This window comes from Chrysemys picta, chromosome 2, assembly GCF_011386835.1.
Source record: "Chrysemys picta bellii isolate R12L10 chromosome 2, ASM1138683v2, whole genome shotgun sequence".
Classification (NCBI taxonomy): domain Eukaryota; kingdom Metazoa; phylum Chordata; order Testudines; family Emydidae; genus Chrysemys; species Chrysemys picta.
Window position 1 is genome coordinate 256,133,857 of NC_088792.1, and position 10,409 is coordinate 256,144,265.

The 10,409-nt window shown below is 39.0% G+C and overlaps 1 long non-coding RNA gene across 1 annotated transcript; it reads right to left on the reverse strand.

Moving 5' to 3' along the window:
* Positions 1-5,467: 5,467 nt before the first annotated feature.
* Positions 5,468-9,965, reverse strand: LOC135981172 (uncharacterized). The gene is made up of 3 exons (XR_010598133.1): positions 9,756-9,965; positions 8,360-8,521; positions 5,468-5,937 (listed from the first exon to the last, which is right to left on the reverse strand). It is a non-coding gene; the product is annotated as an uncharacterized LOC135981172 (long non-coding RNA).
* Positions 9,966-10,409: the final 444 nt, after the last annotated feature.

Sequence of the window (10,409 nt, forward strand, 5' to 3'; positions counted from 1 at the left end):
GCAATGAACCATTCCTCACCCTATTGCCCCAAACATGTGGGCCATGGTGTAAAGTAATAATTTGGCTCTTAATATGTTCATCGATCTTCGGGGAATAATGATTGAGACAGGTCTACCACGTGATCAGAAGAGAGGAGAAGCCCCTATATTAGCCCAAAAGAGAGGATATGTCCATAAAGATGGTATAGCTTTAGCACCCTCTATTTCCATTCTTATCCAGAGAATCTAATCCTACTACTACCAACACCAACTATTCAGAAATGTGTCACAACTTGAAAAATCATGAGATTGGCTTAAAAACCATGAGATTTTAAAAAAAAAACCAAACATTATTGGGGGGAAGGGTATTTGCTTTTTCGTTTCTGAACTTTTAAGTTACACTTGCGTCATATTTTCAATCTTTTCTCCACAATCACGAGGACTAGAAACTTCCTTTTTAAAAAAAATGAAAGTCAAGCTCCACATTGCAATCTCTTGGTATCAGCAACTGGGACTTTAAGAGAAACAAAGACCTGAATTAGTTTATGAAACAGCATTTTCTTTTAATAAAGCTACCTTTATTTGCTGCATATTATGTAACAACTTATTTGTTTGCAAAATCATATCTATTATGTGGTACAAAAGATATAGAGTAAATGGTATTTCAGTAATATGTACATATTCATAAGATGCAGGCTTATATATTAAAGTACATCATTCTCAGTATCATATGGAAATAAAATGTCACTAGGTTAATAGTTTAATATTCTAAGTGTATATTGTGACAAGAGGGCTGTCTTGGAGCAAAGAAAGACACTTTACAAGTTTAATAATCAAAGTAACATAAATCATTGCTTTTATTAGCATTTCACCACCTCTTAATTAAATACAAGAAAATCTATGTGAGTTATAAGATTAAATTTATAACTCTTGCACTGTGTGACCTGCACTGGCTGCCTGTTCTTTAGAGAATGTGCTACAATGTTTTTTTACTAGTAGTTAGAACTGTAAGGGGAAATTTTGAGAGGTACGAAGGGCAGCTAGGCACCCAGTTCCCATTGACTTTCTCATTTGTGTTTTTGAAAATATTCTCTGTAAGGAATACAGAAGCTGCATACCTGAAGGGGACTCTCTAATCTCTATTTCCCATTATGGCAACTGAAATCAGTGGGTTGGAATTAGTGACCGTTCCAAGATGCAATTTTGAGAGATAGAGCCTTTCCTTCTCTTCCTCTCTATATAGTCAAAAGTACATCAGTGGCTGCCTTTAGGGCTAGGCTCATGACCTTTTTGTTTCCCCTATGTGCTGTGTGGTTTTTGCATTATATTTTCCACTATATTTTATTTTGTTTTTCCCTTCCAGACTTTATTCCTATTCTGTTATTGACTATATATTGTAAATGATATTTTAAATCTATTTCTGTTAAGGTACACAGAAGTCTTTTGGTGTCTAAGTGAAAAAAGAACAAAGACATTTAGACAGCAATCTAACTTTAAAATAACCATTGTGGCTAGCATTCAAAGCTATCGGTCAGATCTTTAGATTGTGAAGAACAGCACAGTTCCACTGAAGTAAATGAAGTTGTACTACTGTGTCAGCTGAGGATCTGGTCCAGTGCTCCCTGAACATACTGTTGGATCAGATTTCTGGTTTTCATTTAAAAAATATTCCCCAAATTGGTGATTTTTTGATTTTCCGTATACTCCACCTTTCTTTTTTTTTCTTGCAAAAATTGAAGATGGATGAAAGTCAAATATATTTATTGAAAAAAGCTGCCTCTAATGTACCTTGGAAACTAAACTACTACTGATGGCAAGGAGCAAGGAAGGATAAAATAATCAAATTAGTGAGAGAATGATGAAATCTTGAAGGAAAAGCTTCCAATATCCAAAAGAATTTTTAGAAGTGGGCATAGATGCAATCTGAAATGGCAATGAAGATCATAAGACTCATTATATGTAATCCTTTAATTCTCAATGAGCTGAAGATTTTCTACTGAGACCGCATAATTACATTGTTGGGGGTGTGAGAGACTGCTGGGTAGGGAGCAGATGACTCTTCTCAGACCTATTGTTTCAATCTGTTAGAAATTCAGGAAAACATTGCATTGTCTTTCACTCAGTTCAGTTTAAGGGTTCGTTCACAACTACCCAGGCCAAAGATTTAGGAACAAATTATCTCCTGCTGATAAACTGTTCATCATCATCCACAATCTTGTCTCTGGCTACGCGTCCACTACCCGCCTGAATCGGCAGGTAGAAATTGATCTCTCGGGGATCGAATTATCGCGTCTCATTGAGACGCAACATTCGATCCCCGAATTGACGCTTGTACTCCACCAGCGGAGGTAGGAGTAAGCGCCGTCGACGGGGGAGACGCGGAGGTCGATTTGTCGCCATCCTCACAGTGGGGTAAGTCGGCTCCGATACGTCGAATTCAGCTACGCAAATTGCGTATCTTAAATTGACACCCCCCACCCCCGGTAATGAGGACGTAGCCTATCATGAGACACGAAAAATTACACAGAACCCAAACTGACTAACAGTGCAGAACAAGTGCTCTCACTTCATCTTCCCAATGTACTCTTTATTCACCATAGATTCACCAGCAGGAAGGACAAAACTGGAGGCAGAGAAGATATTCTGTTAACGTTATCCAGTCACACTGAATCCCTGAGTCCAGAGGCAAAACTAACCTGGCCATTTTGCTAATCCATAACTCTCCTAGACATATAAACCTTTCCAGAGAAGCCAGTACAGATTCTGTCTTTTAAGGGATGAAGTTCACAAGACTTGTTGCTCTGGGAGATTTCAACCTCCACAGAGAGAATGACTCTGACAGGATAAACCAAACCTTTTTATCCTAATTCTTCACCTTAGATTTCCCACAGGTCAACTCAGACCCATACACATAGTGGGCCATAACCTGGACTGAATCCTTTGATTGGAAGTGTACACAAGAAATGCAAGATCAACTCCTGTCCTGGTCAAGCTGCTTCCTTCTTTGGGAGGTAATAAAAACTTCACAGTAGAGCAGGACCATAAACACAATACCTTCCCCAAAGGTGCTAGAAGTAGGGATGCAGGGGGTGCTGCCACACCCCCTGGCTTGAAGTGGTTTCTATAATATACAAGGTTTATAGTTTGGTTCAATGGCTCTCAGCACACCCACTATAAACATTGTTCCAGCACCCCCACCTCCTTCCAATAATTTGGCTAATTTTTTCAGTCAAGTTAACAAAGAACCTAGCATGACACTCTCCAACCCCACCTGTGTTACCTACAAGCATCCTGGATCTCTCTTAATCAGGCTTGATACAGAGATGGCACTTACTGCTATGGGGGATGACCTCTGGCTCGCCACAGACAAAGGAAGGATATCTATACTCAAACCATTGATCATCAAACACTACTTTTCTGCCCTTCTGTCCAGCAGTAGAGGGTCAGCGTGAACACATCACACCGGTGTGCTGCTCTGTGCCATTCTTACCCCTCAGAGTCCAAATAAAGGTCTCTCCCAATAATGAGAGCCCTTTGGGGGATTTCTACCTGCAAGATCTCTCCCTCTGCAACCATGACCTTCCTAAACAGCTATGTTCCATCAGAACAACAAATCTGTTGTCCATTAGGATGAGAGTTTGAAGTGCAAGAGACAGGACATACCTGGGAGCTGGACCTGAGAAGAAGGATCGTTTTGTTGCTAAGGCACTGGACTGGGGCTCAGGTTCTGGTTCTGCCACACATGTCCTCCACAATCTTGAGCAAGTCATGTAATCTCTCTGTGCCTCAATTTCCCAGTTGAGGAATGGGGATGATAAATATAGTCAAAGGAAGTATTTCCATTTAAATTGTATGCTGTTTGGGGGAGCATCTGTCTCTTACTAAATGTATGCATAGCACCCAGAACAATAGGGCCCCGGATCTCAGTTGGCGTCTCTAAGTGTACCAGAATGCAAGCAACAAGAATGACTTGGACTGTGGAACTCCCTCCCATGACAGACAAGTATTACCATGAAACTGCTGTACCTCCCCACCCTGGTCCAGGGGTTCATAATCTGCCTTCCTCCATCTCTGCCAAAAAAACCAAACCACTCCACAGTAGTGCAGAAGAAACATCCAGGAGCACAAACTCATTGAGAGCTGGGATTCAAACACCTTGAACAGTCATCCTATCTCCTGTGCCTTCTGCATGGCAAAACCAAATAAGGGCCACTGCACACTATGTTAGATTCACTCTGCTGCAGCTTAGTAGTACCTGCGTAGTTAGGAAAAACAAAAACAAAATGCCATCCCCAGGAGCATAGAAGAGAAGCGATCCCCTGTCACCCTCCTAAAGTACAATTTACAATTTGTTGCAAGCCAGAAAAGTTTCACAGACCTGCAGTTTCAAGCTCCTCCCCCCCATATCTTTTTTTTCCTATAAAAGATCCACACAAATGTTAATACTGTAGAACACTAAATTTGCATTTTAGAGCTCTCAGAAGTCATGAAATTCTACAGCTGTAAGTGCATGTGCAACCTTAATTCTGCCCCTTTGTCTGTTTGCATTATGACAATCATTAAATAGTATCCCTCAAATAATACAATATTACTTATTCTCATAGAGATTTTTCTAGACAAGGAGTAGACAATATTCCCAGAGCCAAGTGCTTTTAGAACTGGCTGCAGATCTGTCCAAAAGGGTTTGTTTGGAAGTTATATGTCTGGGCTAGGAGAGCTGCTGAGAGATCCTGGTGATTAAGTAATGAAGACCATGTCAAAACATCTGGTGATGAATAGCAGGTAAGGGAATATAAGGAGAAATAGAGTATATACAGATGAGCAGGTCTGGATGATATGCATCCCAAGGTTTTAAGTGAATTAGCTAATAAAATTACTGAATAATGAGTAATTATATTTCATAAGTTATGGAGAGCCAGAGACATACCTGTGGAGTTGAGAAAGTAAATAAGGTATTGATCTTTTTTTATAAAGAAAAAAACACTAGCAACTACTATCTGGAGACTATAACTTGAATCCCCAGTAAACCGAGTTAATGTAATAAATACAAAATCTATATGCAGAAAGATTAAAGAATGTAGCCACAAGTCTATCTTCATTATTTCTAGGGCATCTGGTCACCTTGATATTTAAATACAGATTTTGTGCAATGGATTGTAGGATGTGACTATAAAAACTCATGGGTCTGCAATCCTGGCTAGAAACTGTGAATGTTAATTAGTGGGAATAAAAGCACTGAAGTATAAAAGAATCCTACAGTGCCATAATCAGCCAAATATTGTTAGAAACAAGGCACCATCAGTGAACAGCAAATTGCAAAGTAAAATAATTACTAGATAATCTAATTGATCTACTATAAAAATTCTTTAACAAATTTGCTACCTCTCCTCACAGATAGAAAATAAGAAACAACATTTCAATTATCAAATCATAAAAAGATGGAAGAGTCAATTTCTTTATTAAGTCCAATATAGACTAAGGTGAATGAAACATCTAAATTGTATCTCTTTGTAATGAGCATTCATTTAAATTAATCCTTAGAGACCGTTCTGCTAGTTCTCTAGAGCCCCAAAATGAGAGATTAGTCATCTTGTGTTTTGTAAGTTTGAATGCGCTGATAATGGATCTTATGTATCCTTTCTTCAAGTGGTATTTTTCATTGATCTGAATGAAAACAGAACAGATGTGGGGTTTTTTAATCCCCGCCTCCCCTCCAATACACTGGATAACATCATACAAAGGAATTCAATAGAACAAACAATCAACAAGGTTAGTTCTTCATGTAAGGAAATTGTTGTGTCACACATTTTGGTTGTTAGAACTACGACAAAATTTGGGTTATGTTTCATTCTCTCCCTGCAGGAAGAACACATTCTGTAATATTTAAGTGCCGAGATCATTCTTGGCACTTTTCAAAATCCAGAGGAAGAAATGGTCCATGCCCAGCGATTTTTCAATCTAAAAAGAGAAACAAAGCAGTTAGCAGGATTTTTTGTTCTTTTAAATACAATTAAAACAATCACTATTAAAATGTCAACATTTTCAATACAAGGAGGTATCTGAGGGTATGTCTTCACAGCAATAAAACACCCACACCTGGCTTGTGTCAGCTGAATCGGGCTCGTGGGGCTCAGGCTATGGGGCTATATAATTGCAGTGTAGACGTCTGGGCTCAGGCTGGAGCCTAGGATTTGGGACCCATGAGGGGGGCAGGGTCCCGGAGGCCAGGCCTGGACATTTACACTGCAATTGAATACACAGCCCGAGCCCTACAAGTCCAAGTCAGCTGCGGGTGTGTTTTCACAGTGTAAACATACCCTCAGTTTTTCCTCCTACATTAAAATAAGAAATAACTGTAGTATCCGAGGTATGACTCACACTATGGTAACTATTGTTAAATGTTGACATTTTAGTGATGACCCAAGAGATGTCTGTCTGTCGTTGGACCTCTGTCCAACCTCTGTCTGTCTGTCATCGGACCTCTACCTTTTGATACATGCACTAGATGACTTTGGGCTCTGAAGTAAACATCTAGAGTTATTACCTCATTTATCTCTCCAAAAGTAAAATTACACATTCCCGTTATAAATAGTAGTAGGTTAAATTCTCTCAAAATTATGTTCAAGCACAGAAACATCTATTTACCTTTTCCTTCTGAATCAGAATTTACTTTTATTTCCCCATTTTTCTATGAAATCATGTCTCTTCACATCTCTAAGTGGTCTCCATACTTCATACTCCATATTTTTAAAAGGTTGAGTCCATTGTGCTTTCTTAGCTGGACACAAACTTTATCATCAAAATAAGTAGCTCATACTACCTTTAACATGTGATGGAATTGTAACTTACTAGAGAGGGGTCCAAGACAAATTTCCAGGTCTGGACAAACTTGTCCAGATTCAGTTCCAAACATTGTGATTTAGGCTCTTTCTTATTTACAAATTCACCTTTGAGCTTCCTTCATGTTTGGAAAGGATACAGTTGTTTGAGTAAAAGTTTCAGAGAATATCAGGGTTAGAAGGGGCCTCAGAAGATCATCTAGTCCAACCCCCTGCTCAAAGCAGGACCAATCCCCAGATTTTTGCCCAATCCCTAAATGGCTCCCTCAAGGAGTGAGCTTACAACCCAGGGTTTAGGAGGCCAATGCTTAAACCACTGAGCTAATGTGAACATAAGACAATACAGTCCATCAGTATTCATACTCTACTACAAATGCATCAGTTAGAATTTAAATTGGACAGAAGTTCATGACCCATCATATGCAGTATTTCTGATTTTTCTAATTTTTAAAGTTGCTTACTTGGCAGATAATGTAAAACTTCTACACTGAAGTGTGAAAAAGATGAGGATATATAGCTGAAATAGTGGTTTAGGAGAATGATCCTTCTTCAGGCTGTTGTGTTAGAAGGTGTTAATGGCATCCATCAATCACAGACCTGGGTAAAGTCAACGGGTGTACTAAGCACACTTCATTCTGGCTAAATGAAGAAGCAATTAAAATCCCCTTTGTGTAGTGATAGCTGAAACAACAGAAAGCTACTGCCCAAGGCACTGGCCAGCATAGCAAGGTCTGATGGACGCTAAACCTGAGGACTGATTGCAATCACAGGGGTTGGAGCATCAACTAGTTTTAGCTATGTGTGTTTTTTTGTGTCAGAAAGCTAGCAGACAGCTAGAGAAGCAGTTGTGAGGGTAGCCCTGAAAGGGAGCAATGACAGAATTCTTTGGGATACACAACTTGCTGGAAAGGCAGGCTTGGAAATCGTGAGCAACAAAGCTGCCTGCTGTGTTCCTACTGTCTTCAGAGAATCAACCTGGCAAAGCCCCAAATATTGGCTAATAACTTGGGCCTAGTGTCTCCAAGATAAATTGTGATACTGGTAGGAAAATTACTACAATAAACATTTTCTTCAAGCCACTCCTGGCATTCTAAAGATCCTCTCTCTCTCTCTCTCTCACATACACACACACACACTTTCCCTTCCACCATTTTCAAAGTTCCCACATCGTGAAGTACATGAAAAGTGTAATCACCAAAGAAGGAGATGGCCCAGAGACAGGGACAATGACCCACATAATAGATGAAAAATTGAATGCAAGTGAGGAAAAGAGGAGGAGAAAAACAGGGAAAGCACCTACCTCCTAACTAATGTTATGTATATTTGTTTTATGTTTAAAAAGAAGATTGGGATTTGGAGAGACCCAGAAAAGAGAGTTGAGTTACATGGAATAGAATTAATTATTTACTTATTGGGAGAGATAAGGTGGGTGAGGTAATATATTTTATTGGACCAACTTCTTTTGATGAAAGAGACAAGCTTTCAAGCTCCACAGATCTGGGACTAACATGGCTACAACAACGCTTACTTACTTAGCTTACCTTTGTGAGATCACAGCTCATCTAACTTTTCCCTCCACACTTCTTTTCCTTATGTAGCAGCAAGCAGATTTTCTATTCTGGGCTGATGCACAACTAGCATGTATAACCCAGAACATGGTATATATTTTCTTCTGGATAGAGCTCCATATTCAGACCTAGTTACTAAAAAAATATTAGGATGCATTATGTCCATATTTCTTTGTGCATTATTTTGGGACTGAAGATTATATCATTCAACAGTCAAAAGCTCTTCATTATGAAGACAGAAGAATCCGTTTTGTTTTGTACTGAAGTTAGCTGATTTATTACATGAAATATTAATTTTATTACTGAGTGATTTTCTTTCTAAGCATTATGTATTTTTTTAGGTTTTCAGCATTGTGTAAATTATAGATGGTATATGAACTAAACTAAAAATAGCGTTTGAGCTTTGATTCATTTTATTTTCATTCTTTTTGGAAACAATTTTTTTTTTGCAGGTAACCATAAATCTTTTTCTTAAATGCTCTGCTAGCTTTAATAAGTATAGCACAGTAGCCAATGCTGGTTTTCAGTCACTGTAGCTGAATGTTAAGCAGCATTGGAAAATGTTAAGTTGTGAGATAACTGACTAGTTTTCTTAAAGCTCTTTAGGGACACTGAGAATTAACAATGCTTCTCACCTCCCTCTTCACACTCCAATAGAAAAATGCTAATTTACTATTAACCTAGTCACAGCTGCCTCATATTCCATTTTCTCCATTTCACAATTCATACAGAAACTTATGCACTAGTACTGTGCATCTCTGATAGAAAAACAGCTGGAATTCCCTTTGGTAAGGATTCTGTTCACAAAACCTTTAAGCTGCTTTCATGCAAGGAAGATAGGAAACTTATGATATTTGCAGAGTATAAAACATATTTAGAAATTAGGATGCATTTTTATGCTATTCTGTTCACAACTTCCTAATGCTCTCTGTTCAAGTTCCCTATCATCATTTGTATGCACCTTCTGAAAAATAAATAAGGAACTCAATTCCCTTAACACTTGCTACAACAATATTCATGCTAGTGGGAAGTGGTTTCTACAATGTATACCATATGGGCCATATGTACAATATAGGCCAAATCCTGAAGGTTTTTGCCAGATTTTCTGCAGAAGTCAATGGATGTTTTACTGGAGTAAGGACCGAGTAAAAATATAGAGTAAGACCTCCAGGTTTTGGAAAAATATAAAAATACACAATTTCAATCTCCTCTGTTGTCTGCAGAGTTAACAGGAATACACACTGCACATTTTAACAGAAGCTAACAGCCTGGCGTGTAAGGTTACAATAAAGAGACAAGTACTTTTACTGGGTTTGGGGTGAAATAAAGTGTGGATGAAATCAAAGAAAAAAATTACTTACTTACTTACATGTATCTTAAAGGTTGAGTTTTTAACTGTTGCTTCAATTCATCTTGAGAAAGCATAAAATCTTGCACAAGGATTTTATCCACAATTATTAGAGCTGTTGACAAAAATTGCAAGGAAGTTTTTCAAAAGCACAAATGCAGGTTATGCACTTTGTACGTTATCAGCAGTGCACATATAATACATTGGCTAACTGACTGTGGTCAGGTCTCCTTCTAGTAGCCAACCTGTCACGGGATAGCTGGGCCCTGAACCTTCACCAGGTCTAGCACTCCTATGCCATAGCAGGTGGGCCTGATTGAGCCAATTAAAGCAGTAGGGCTATACCTGGGGAATATAACATCTGTCAGAGGGCAGGAAGAGCAGTGATAGCCTGAGTGTTTCAGGTGTGGGAAAATGGGACACAAAGCAGGTCAGCCCCTTGAAGAATGAATTTGAGAAGAATGGTATCTGTGGGGAAGATGAGGCCTGAAGAGCGATGGAAATAAATCCTAGGTAGGGGCACCAAGGCAATGAGACTGGGGAGCAGAAGCTCATGGTAGAGGCAAAACACTGTATGGCAGGGACTCAGACACATAGTGCTGGAACTATGGCTGCTGCAGCACTCCATGGCTAGCAGTGATTTCCATCATATGCAGGGTTTATAGTTTGATTCAT